The following is a 12443-nucleotide window of genomic DNA, read 5'->3' as shown; positions in this document are numbered from 1 at the left end:
GGAGTGGTTAAAGGATACTGCTTAAAATAAAACCACATGCTGGAATAGACAGAGAAAGATTAATAAGTACAAAAGTGAGAAGCAAGGAGAGGAAACAGACAAAGGTGAATGGAATAAAGGCTTGGATGGAGGAATAGGGAAAAGTTTACACACAGAAAGGTGGGTTGGGTCAAATTACTGAAGGTCTTGGCTATCTGGTTTAGCTTGGATTCTACGTTGTTGGAGCAGATGAATTTTTTTGTGTGAAGAGCACTGATATAATAATAATTTTAGGATGATAACAAGTGAATGGAAAATACTGAGTTGCAAAAGGAGATGAGTATTTTATGAATACTTTCTGTGGGGAAGGATCAACTAATTCAAAGGAAGAGTGGTTTATATTTTCTGCAATTTATGAAACATAGAGCTATTATGGAACTAATGCCACATAATGTTACCTAAGAAAATAAGCAAGATCCCAAAACCCAGAATTCTTTGTGTATGTGTTGAGCATTCCAATGCAGTGCCTTTTTCTAAATCTGTGATTCAGCTTTCATACCCTTTCACTCACTCGTCCTAATGATGGTGAGCTTTTCTTTGTTCAGTCTGGAATTCATATTGGTCTTTTCACAGACTTAGAAATTCCAAACATGATATTGTCATTACACCTCATCTGTCATCCTAAGGAATGGCTTTATTTATTCCTGTGATTTAAAGAAATAAAGTGATTGTAGAAGGGGCTTAGAATAATGGGAGGAAGGTGCTGGCTACATAGAACCAGCAGTTTCTTTCTTACTCTATTTCCCTTACATGTTGGTAAGGGCTGGGCAATAGCTCTGAGAGTTCTCTGCACTGTAAATCAGCATTCATTCAACAAGTATTTACGGAGCACCTAGAATGCGTCATGGACCGTGCAAGGCACTAGAAACACAGAGCACTGCTTGGAGGAGGGCACAGGGAGCTCTATTCAGTGCTCTGTGGTGACTAAATGAGAAGGAAGTCCGAAAAAGAGGGGGTGTATGTATACATATCGAGGACTTCCCGGTAGCTCAGACTGTAAAGAACCTGTCTGCAATGCAGGAGACCTGGGTTTGATCCCTGGGTGGGGAAGATCCTCTAGAGAAGGGAATGACAACCCACTCCAGTATTCTTGCCTGGAGAATCCCATGGACAGAGGAGCCTCGAGGGCTACAGCCCGTGGGGTCGCAAAGAATAGGATGTGACTGAGGGATTACCACTACTATTATGTATATGTATAGCTGATTCACTTCGCTGTACAGCAGAAATGAACACAAAGCAACTATACTTCAACAAAAATTAATTTAAGAATAAAGCCAGTCTTTGCTCTTATGAAGCTTACAGTGTGGTGGGACAAATATAAACAAGGCCACATTCTATCACTGCTGCTCCTCACAGGTGACAGGGGGCTGGGCTCCTCTCTCAAAATTTTCCTACATAACAACTCTGTACTGTTGTTAGGGTTTACTTCATGTATTTCTATGTGTTCACTTTTGATAGGCATTAGAGGATAAAAGGAATTCAAGCAAAGTATCTGGCAAACATGAAATAGCAGACGTGCTAGTCACTATGGAAATCACCAAAGAGTAACCATGGAAGCAAATCATAGAATTGGAGAGATACAGTAAATACATCCACCAAAGTAAACTTTCTAATGTGGGTAATGAGTACTAAATTGATGGCACAGATAGTAAGTGCCATGGAAACTCAGAGACTTCCAGAAGGCACCATGTCTCAAAGGATGGGTTGAGTTTGAACAAGGTAGAGGGCATATGAGGAGTCAGTGAGAGTTAGTGAAGCCCAACACAGACTGATTTACGCAGGAATGGTTCGGGGATTCCCAGCATGGCTGCAAACTTGGGGTCCTATGATTTAAATTGGCTTCTCTTTCTCTCTCCATCTCTTGGCTTTGTGTTCCTCTGCACTAGACTCAGTCTCAGATGAACTGACTCTATACAGTAGCTGCAAGGCTTACATCTTGCTTCTTAACTACCCAAAAGACAGTGTCTCTTTTCCAATAGTTCTAAACAAACTCCTGGGATTCACCCTCATTGGATCAACTTATGTAATTTTCCCATCCCTGAGCCAATCTCTATAGTTAGGGGGTTGGAATTCACAGATTGCCCAGGTCTGGGTTATGTCTCCACCCTTACAACAGAAGCGGGTGGGGTCAACCTTATTTAACTATATCAGAACAATATCAGGAAGGGGTTACTGGTTTCCCAGAGGAAACAAACTATGCTGTAATTAGAAAAATAAGAACCACCATCATCATCATTGGAAGCTCTCTATAATAAAGAATTACTATGTAAGTGGATATTGAGCTAACCAACTTCTTTACATTACTTATTTACTCCTCCTAGCATCCCTGTGAGGTAGGTAATCATCCCATTTTCAGATGAGGAGACTGAGGCATGGGGATGTTAAGTAATTATCACATGGCTAGTAAATGGCAGACCCAGGAGTTGAACCCAGACTGCCAAGTTCATGCTCTTACCTGCTCTAGTACATTCAGATTGACTTCTATATGCATAGAGTAACACTTAGGTTCAGAAATGAGCAAAGTATATGAAGAACAATGAGAAGACCGGTAATTCAGCAAGATGGTAATTTTGATCTACTCTCACAGTTATGGAAACAATATCCAAAAAGCCAACAGGTTGGGCCATCCTCATGAAGAGGATGAGCAGTTCCGGGCAACCACTGACTGAACTCCCAAGGGAAATGAAATGGTCACCAGAGAAAAGGGAATAATTCCTCAAAGGCCTCTCCAGCCCAATTCTCTCAACAGCTTGTAGTTACACTTTGATACAATTTACCAAGGACTGATTTCATATCCATGTCTCTCTCTCCCCTGCTTTGAAACATCAGTCACACAACATATATAGATCTTAGTTAAAAACTAACAATGCATTCAAAAACACACACAAAATCAGACGACTGCCATTTGGCATAGAGAAGCAGACCCAGGCTTGAGTCTGTTTATTGTGCATTTCCTGATGCAAAGAAAAGCAAACACAGTCGAGAAAACACCACAAACCATTATATGACGACAGCTCCTGCACTTCAGAAGAGAAATAGATACATTAGGAAAAGTTTTTCTCCCTTTGATGTAGAATATGCTATCTTTTTTGTATTAAAATGGGAGTTAACTTTAAATAAATAAAATTCAGCCTGTAGGCTTCAGAAAACTAATGCCCTATTTTGACAGTGTCATTTCTCTGATCCCTGAAAGCATTATGGGAGTTAACTTGGGCCTTCATCATGATTTTCCTTTACGGCGTGGAGAGCACATTACTTTTTCATCTCTGTTTTATTGATTTCCCCTCACTTCCTCCCACATTTTCTCTTTGCCAGCTGTTACCTGTGCCCCTTCTGCTCTCCCAAGCGCTATGAGGGTAGATAGAGAGAATGTCCTCTGTGTTTTTGGCTGTGGGCAGAAGAAGGCAATGGCACCCCACTCCAGTACTCTTGCCTGGACAATCCCATGGACGGAGGAACCTGGTGGGCTGCAGTCCATGGGGTCGCTAGAGTCGGACATGACTGAGCGACTTTACTTTCACTTTTCACTTTCATGCATTGGAGAAGGAAATGACAGCCCACTCCAGTGTTCTTGCCTGGAGAATCCCAGGGACGGGGAAGCCTGGTGGGCTGCCGTCTATGGGGTCGCAGAGTCGGACACGACTAAAGCGACTTAGCAGCAGCAGCAGCAGCAGTCCAGACACTGCTGCCTTAGTGCTCCATCCTCAAGTGAAAATCTCTATTCTGCACGATTTGGGAGGTCGGTGGGGGAAGATAAGCCAAGGACCCTAGGCCTGCCTTCAAGAAGAGATCAAGATGAGCCTCATGTTCCTACAGTGAAATAGAGGAAGAATGTGCAATTTGTAGTTTCTGGTGGTTGTTTAGTCGCTAAGTCGTGTCCAACTCTGTGACCCCGTGAACTATAGCTGACCAGGATCCCCTGTTCATGAAATTCTCCAGGCAAGAATACTGAAATGGATTGCCATTTCCTTCTCCAGGGAGTCTGCCCGACCCAGGGATTGAACCCGCATCTCCTGCATTGCAGGTGGGTTCTTTGCCGCTGAGCCACCAGGCAAGTCCACAAAGTGTATAGTCAGCATGCCTTTAATTGGACTTGAGGACAGGCCTCCTCCATTCAGGACACAGGGTGCATGAGACTGGGGGATAACAAACTTAATCTCTTTTGTGAGTTTTAGTTTTCCTAAAAGAGCCCCAAATAGTCAAATATTAGGTAATTTTAGTCCTCTAGAATTTGGTAATAGAATGAAGCCTTTTTTCTTTTAAACAAAATTACTCAAACAAGGTGTACTATGAGACATGAGAAAAACACTGATAACAAGTATATTTACCCTTGCAATTGTTCATTTTGGCCATTCTTAGAGTTCTAGAAATTGCCTCTAAAAATAAGTGTATTTGAAAGATACACTTGTACAGGCAAGATTACAACTGGAAAAAGAAAATTCTTTAATACAAAACAGTTGCCATGATTAAAGAGTTTTTCATAATTTCTTCATTATTAATAAGATTTGGAAACAGCTTCTACAGTTTAACTTTTTAAAACAAGAGGGGTGTGTGTGTGTGTGTGTGTGTGTGTGGCTAAAGAAGGTGGGGATTCATGGAATTTTATGCAAAACTGGGTATGCATATGCATATGTTCTTGTTCTGGAGAAAGGCTTGGTAGCTTTCATCAATTCTCAAGAGGGTTTGTGACAGGAAGCGTTCTCAATTTACTTGTCTCACTTGCTTTCCCCACACCAGCCCTCCCTTTCTTCTTTGTAGTCAATAGCGCTCTGTCTGTCTTGCCAGCTTCCTATTTATCCCTCCCCAGATGAATTGGTTTTGTTTTCTGACCAAGTGAGGCTGGGCCAGGGGAGCTCAGGAGCTGCTTCGCTGGTGGTGATGCTGACAGACAGATGGCAAGACCGCTGGGAGTGGCAGTGAGTAGCTTCTGGGTTAGCTGTTAGGAAGATGAACGGAGCACCTTGACCCATTCTGAACAGCATCTTCTAGGCGGGAAATGGGGCATCCAGGATGCCACCCACGTAGACAAATCTCCATTAGAGTAAGGACGACGGCAAGGGGGAAACCTGAATCTGGCAGTAGTTTTCCCTGAATACTCCACTGTTATCTATTTGTTTTCATTCAATTATATTTTTATTTGATATTTTGGGGGATTTTTTTTTTTTTTTTTTTTTTTGCCATTTTCCTTAGCTTCTGTACTGTCTTTCTATGGGACAAATAGGAAGTGCTATTTCTGGCAAGACAGGATTTTCTGTCCTGTTGATTGATGGGTTAATTTTATTGAGCACAGCACGCTACCAGCAGAACCAAAACTCCAAGACAGAATTCCAGCTCTAGGAATTTATGTTCTAATGAAAAGTATGACAGACAACACATGCAGTCCTCCTCCCAGTTTCTTTCTTTTATGAATATCCCCTCCTATTTCTCTCTCTTAAGATAAGTCTACATAAGCAAAAAGTGCATACTGAGGCAATTAGACATATAACTTGGGCCCAGAAAGGAAAGGAAAGGAAAGTGAAGTCGCTCAGTCGTGTCTGACTCTTTGCAACCCCATGGACTGTAGCCTATCAGGCTCCTCCATCCATGGGATTTTCCAGGCAAGAGTGCTGGAGTGGGTTGCCATTTCCTTCTCCAAATTTCCTTCTTCTTCTTCTCTTCTGGGCCCAGAAACATGCTATCAAAACAACAAAGACAGACAATTGGATCAGGCAACCTGGTCAGGAGCTGGAGTCTGGTTTCATGGAAGGAGTTTCACTAATCATATTCGCTGAGCAGCTGCTCAATATCAAGCTTTAAAAGAATCAAATATTCCTCCAGATTCTTTTGGTTTCATTCTATATCAAGTTAGATTCAATTATGTCAGGTTAGATTTTTATTTATTTTTTTCAGGTTAGATTTTTAAAAGTTACATTCTTAGAGTATGTAGTAGCTTAAAACAGAAATCCCTTCACTGAAATACAACTCAACACTGTATGGCATAACTTCATGAAGAGCTGATGATTTTTTGATTTTTTTTTAAGTCATTTGAAGAACGTTTCATTGTCCCTCCAAGGCCATGATACAAGGATCCATATGATCATTTCTTCAATAAATTAGTGGCCCCGCCAAAGAAATTTCCCTTTCCAAACCATTCTCTCTCCCTTCTCTCAAGCACTCAGAGCTGAATAATTGGGTGGGTGTGTGCTTAGTTGCTCAGCCATGTCTCTTTGTGACCCCATAGACAGTAGCCTGCCAGGCTCCTCTGTCCATGGAATTCTCCAGGCAAGAATACTGCAGTGGGTAGCCATTCCCTTCTCCAGAGGATCTTCCTGACCCAGAGATAGAACCCGGTCTCCTGCACTGCAGGCAAATTCTTTACTGTTTGAGCCTAGAATGTTTTCCCATTTGCTTAAAGCAAATTTCAGTGGTCAAATGAACAAACTGTGTCACCCTGAATCAGTCACAGTATTCAGTATTTCCAAGCCATCATTTCTACATCTATAAAATGAAGTGTATTGGAGATGATGAAGTCCAGCTATGAAACACCAACACACACACACACACACACATTCTTATATGACTTTTGAACTCATTCATATCTTTATTTAATTACAATAAAAGCTGCGTAAAAGCCCTGCCCATGGGCTGTATACCCTGGTTACTGGCACATAAAAGGAAAATACTAAGGGGAGGCAGGTGGGAGGGGGGTTCAGGATGGGGAACACATGTGCACCCATGGCTGATTCATGTCAATGTATGGCAAAAACCACTACAATACTGTAAAGCAATTAGCCTCCAATTAAAATTAAAAAAAAAAAAAAAAAAGGAAAACACTAAATACACCCTGAATGAATAATTATCCAATGTTCACAGCAATGTGTTCTGCTGCATGATGCTTTGATTCCTTCTTTGGAAGGAAGCAAAACCCATATTATAAATTCTCATAATTTATTTGTACATAATTCTCACACCCTATTTTAAAATCTTACATTTAATCTGCCTGTGTAGCTACAGCTAAAAATTTGCCATTTCTTTCTCCTCCACTTTTCTCTTACTGAACTCACTGTTGTGTACACTTTTCATAAAAGGCCCAATTTAAAATTAAAGCTAAAACATAGAACATGAAACTTGCAGGCAGGTGACTAGGGTTTGGCATGCTGGAAAAGAAGTGAGCATGGTCCCCACACCCATGGAGGCCAGGTTCGGTGCCGCCAACCTACCAGCGGACAGCCAATCCAACACCACAAAGAGGAAACAAAGCTCTTTGCTCCCTAACCTAACAATGTTAAACTCCCATGACCCCTAGCAATGGGCCTGATCCTGAAGAACTGGGCAGAATGAGCCAAACAGAGTCCCGGGAGACCCCTGAGATTCTTGCTGCCCATTGAAAGGGTCCACAGTGAGGCATATGGTCAAAACACTTCCAACAAGGTTAAATGTGCAGATTTTATTTGTTCCTAACGAGTCAGAGGTTCTCCTCTAAACAAAAAGCCTAGCCAGAATACGGAGATCGTGTCCTCGGATAGGTGGATGGCAGGGAGTTAAAAGGTGGATTATGGGAAAGACAGAAGAGGAACAGGAGAGATGGGAATGTAACTGTACCTGTGGAACTGGTTTTCCGGATACGAAACCTTGGGTGCATTTGATAGGCAATGCTTCCCTCTAGTGGACAAATGGGATAAGCACAGGTTCCACTTAAATGCCCATAACAATTTAGGACATGAGTTTGAATAAACTGGGAGTTGGTGATGGACAGGAAGGCCTAAGTCGGAGAAGGCAATGGCACCCCACTCCAGTACTGTTGCCTGGAAAATCCCATGGACAGAGGAGCCTGGTAGGCTGCAGCCGTCTATGGAGTTGCACAGAGTCGGACACGACTGAAGCGACTTAGCAGCAGCAGCAGCAGGGAGGCCTAGTGTGCTGCAGTCCATGGGATCGCAAAGAGTCAGACACGACTGAACTGTAATTGAACTGTAGCAATTTAGGAGCATTTCTTCTTGCTTGGGATTTCTGTCTAGTTTTAAGCTTCGCTGATGGCTCAGCAGGTAAAAAAAAAAAAATCTTGCAATGCAAGAGACGCAGGAGACGCGGGTTCAATGGCTGGGCCAGAAATATCCCCCACAGAAGGAAATGGCAAATCACTTCAGTATTCCTACCTGGGAAATCCCATGGACAGAGGAGTCTGGCGGGCTACAGTCCATGGACTTGCAAAGAGTCTGATATGACTGAGCACATGGTACACACACACATCTAGTTTTAAGATTATTTTGTTTTTAAATATTAAAATGAAAAAACAAACCTTTTACCAAAACACAAAACTTCTTATAAAAGAATTTGTATGACTTTTCTCCTATTGCTTTCTCCACTTATTTCCCCATGATGTCCCTTTCTACTTCGGCTGTGCTGGGCCCTGTCAGCAAACCACTTGGTCCTGCTCCCTGAAATGGCCTGAGGAAGGTTGCACCTCATGTGCTGCCTTCTTGAGGCCCACAGGGAAGGGAACGGGGTGGAAATCTGCCCTCACTGCTCCCTTCTACTGGAAGGCTCTGTTCTTCCTTCCTCACATGGCTGCTTACTTCTCACCACTTAGCTCAGCTCAGAGGCCACCTGGCTATGGCAGCCCCAATCTAACCCAATCTAGCCCCACCTTCCCAGGGTGTCAATCCATGGCACATGATCATTCTTCTGGCTTCATACAATTCATCACTTTTCAAAATTATTTTGTTTACTTGTTTTCTTATTTTCTGATTCTCTCTCCCCCATCACAATATAAGCTTTATAACAGTAGGGATGTTATCTGGCTTTTTTTTCATTGATATATGTCCAAGCACTAGATAATGTTATAGGAGCTTGTCACACAGCAAGCTCTCAATAAATATTTTTGAATGAATGAATGATCAAGAATATTTATCTCCTAAGCCTCTCTTCCAATAGCAATGTTTTTGTCTAACATCTTGCCATCTCTAATGTTAGGAAAGTGGGGACATGGAAATGCAGAATTTCCCTTGGGAACTGCAAGGTATGAAACCTCTAACCACACACTGGCAGAGGAAGCAGATTAGGATTGAAAATTACTAGTACTAGGTTTAATTTCTAAGTCTGATTATATATGTTTTTCCCTGTCTACACCGCAAAAAGTCCTATTTTATTCAGGCACGGTTATCTAAACAATAGAAAGTGAAAGTCGCTCAGTCATGTCCAACTCTTTGCGACCCCATGGAAGCTTTCAGGGAAGCATGGCTCTGTGCAAGGATGACACGCAAATTTGTGAAGTGTTCCATATTTGGGGGGGGCTTCCCTCATAGCTCAGTTGGTAAAGAATCCCCTACAATGCAGGAGACCCCAGTTTGATTCCTGGGTTGGAAGACCCGCTGGAAAAGAGATAGGCTGCCCAGTCCAGTATTTGGGGGCTTCCCTTGTGGCTCACGTCTATGGGGTCGCACAGAGTCGGACACGACTGAAGCGACTTAGCAGCAGCAGCAGCAGCAGCTTGTGGCTCAGCTGGTAAAGAATCTGCCCGCAATGTGGGAGACCTGGGTTCAATCTCTGGGTTGGGAAGATCCCCTGGAGAAGGAAAAACAATAGAAATACACAGAAAAGATATAGAAAAGAACAAGATGACAAAGAAAAGTCTCACAGTCTTATTAATTAGCTTATTAATAAATGTCAGTTGGTAGTATGAGTCAGCCTAACTGATTTAAGAAAAGACATAAACTGAAGCAGATACACAACCCATCATCCCAGAACCATTTTTAAGAACACTGAACCCTTTTCTTGTTAATGCTAGTACTATGCTGTAGGGACCAAATACCTGCCTCCATTATGTCTTTTAAAGCCAATATTTTCATTTCCTTACTTAATTGTAGAACCATCTTTATAAGACCTGTTTTGATAGCTTGCTTATATTAGGGCTACTTTTTCTTATTGTTTCATTTTTCCCTGCTTTTTCCCCATAGAAAATATAATGTTATAATATACCACCCCAGTGCATAAAACAAACAAATCCTAGTTGCTCCGGTGTAAGCCATGTTAAGGTCCCGAGGTGGGGACCAGTGAACCCCACCATCCTGTTCTCCCTCTCCCACCCTCTTCTCACCGTGAAAACCACAGAGTTCTCTCTGTGAGGCTATAGGCTCCTGAGTACAGATAGGAGCCAACAGATAATATCCATAGTGATCCCAAAACTTAAAAAAACATTCTAATATCTACTATTAATTACAGTTAAAAAGTGGCACTTGTTAAACTAGCTAGTGTGTGATTTTCATACATTTGTTCGTTTAGTAGACACTTTATTTGTGGATTGTGTTCTCATCACGTGTCAGGCTCTGCCAAGTGCAGAGAATACCTGTGAGACAGACAGGGACTCTGCTTTCACAGAGGTTAGTGTCGTGGGAGATAGTGGTAAACAAGCAGGTGAGTATAAGGAAGGTAGCAAGTGGGATGATGGAGCAAATACAGAGGGAAGAACATAGGGAGTACGGCCAGCGGGAGATTCACAGGCCAAGAAGGGCTTTCTGGAGGTGGAGATACAGATAGACGAGGAAGAGTTTGGAGAGAAGTTTCCAGCTAAGAGAATAACAAACATACACAGGAACTGGAAGAAGCTGTTTCAGTGGAGCCTCAAGTGTGTAGGGGACAGAACACGGAAAGGAGAGAAAGACGAGGCTGGAGAGGTGAGGGGAGCGCACATCACAAAGGGTCTTGTTAGTCATTGTAGAAAGTCTGTATGTTAGTTGGACGGCAATGTAAACCTCTCGAGAGATTATAATACGGGAAATGATGTGACTGAGCTGCAGTGTGGAGAATGGCAGCAAGACTGATAAATGTGATCAATAAGGAGAATGTTGTAGCGATGGAGATGAGAGAAGATGGTGGTCTGAGTCAGAAAATGGTCATGGAGATGAAGACAGATGGATTCAAGAGATACTCAAGATTAGACCTGCTTAGTAGTATTCCCCATATTTGGGGGCAGCGGGGGTGAAGGTAACCAAAGTTTCTGTCTTGAGCCACTGACTGGATGGAGATTACATCACCAAAATAGGGGAATTAATATGGACATAAAGATAATTAGTTTTATTTGGACATGCTGGGGAACATACCTGAGGGACAAGCAAGTGTAAATAATCAAGATGTAATTATGTATGTGAATTTGAAACTCAGAACTGTGGGCTACGGATAAAGATTCAGGAGTCATCAGCATTATGTGCTAGGTGGTCCTTGAAGACATGAAAATACTTAAGATATCCAGAAGATTTTATAGAGAAAGAAAAATAGGATCTACAATAGAACTTTGTGGGCCAACAATACCTGGAAGGGGCACACAGGGAAGGAGGAGGCCCATCGGAAACAGAGAAGGAAAAGAAACGGAGGTAGAAGGCACGTTTCTGGAAGCCAAAGGAGGAGAATGTCCCAGGAAGGAGAGTGGTTGTCTATGCTGAACTTCGCTGGGAGATAACTTGAGATGTGTTCTTTAGATGTAGCCAGAAGGCAGTCCTGAGTGACCTTGGTGAAAACAGCATCGGCGGAAGTCATAGGATGAGAAGTCACACTGTTGTAAGGTCAAATGAAGATGGGAAAGTAGAAGCACTGAGACAATCCTTAGGAAGATTTTCTATAAAAGAAAAGCAAGTGGTATGGTGAGAGCACAATAGAAATGTGAGCTCAAAGGAGGTTTTCTGTTAGGTGTATGTGGAAATACTGACGGCAAGGAAAGTTATGATTATTTCTATTATATAGAAAATGAAAGAGGTGAAGCAATTTGCCTAAAGTTATATAATCAACAGAACTAGGATTCAAACTTAGGTCTGTCTGGCTCCAAAGTCTTTGTTCTTAACTATAAAAAGTACACAACTTAATTCTGGGTACTGGCTTCCCAACAGAATTTACTGTGTTAAAATCATATTCCCATTAATACTGGGGAGAAAAGTATATATCATGTACCCCAGGCCTATTTAATAAACCAGGAAACTGAAGCTAACCGTGTCTGGCTTAAGCTTGCACAGCTCACTGGTAGCAAATCTCAGCTCTGAAGTTCAGTGCTGTCTTCTTTTATTCTAACTCTCATAACGTTTCCACTTGGTTTAGAAGCAGATGTGGAACTGGAAAGTAAAGCACAAAGTACCTTGATAAGACAACAAATTGGGTTATGCTACTTAGATTTGCTGTGTGAATATCTATGTCTCTCTTCGTTAAGGCTAAACTGATCTCTAAAAACTCTGCTTAGCATTCTAAGATGTAAATAAGTAGAATTCTGAAGATACATATGGAGCCTCCCATATATTTATATTTCTAGTAAAAATTATCAAAATCAGCACTGTCAGCTCAGTCTCAGTTGGTCATTCACCTGGCTAAACAAGTATATAATTATTGCCAAAGTTATCTTCAGGGAAATAAGTGTATCATTTTTGCATGCCTGGTTTGGTTTA

General features: G+C 42.0%; 1 long non-coding RNA gene across 2 annotated transcripts in view; it reads right to left on the bottom strand.

The window, feature by feature from the left end:
- LOC113900057 overlaps positions 1–12443 on the bottom strand; it is a 136440-nt gene that overhangs the window by 49321 nt on the left and 74676 nt on the right. The gene's annotated exons all lie outside the window — the stretch shown is intronic.

Source organism: Bos indicus x Bos taurus, chromosome 10 (genome assembly GCF_003369695.1).
Source record: "Bos indicus x Bos taurus breed Angus x Brahman F1 hybrid chromosome 10, Bos_hybrid_MaternalHap_v2.0, whole genome shotgun sequence".
Taxonomy (NCBI): Eukaryota; Metazoa; Chordata; class Mammalia; order Artiodactyla; family Bovidae; genus Bos; species Bos indicus x Bos taurus.
This window is presented reverse-complemented; position numbering and strand designations above follow the sequence as displayed.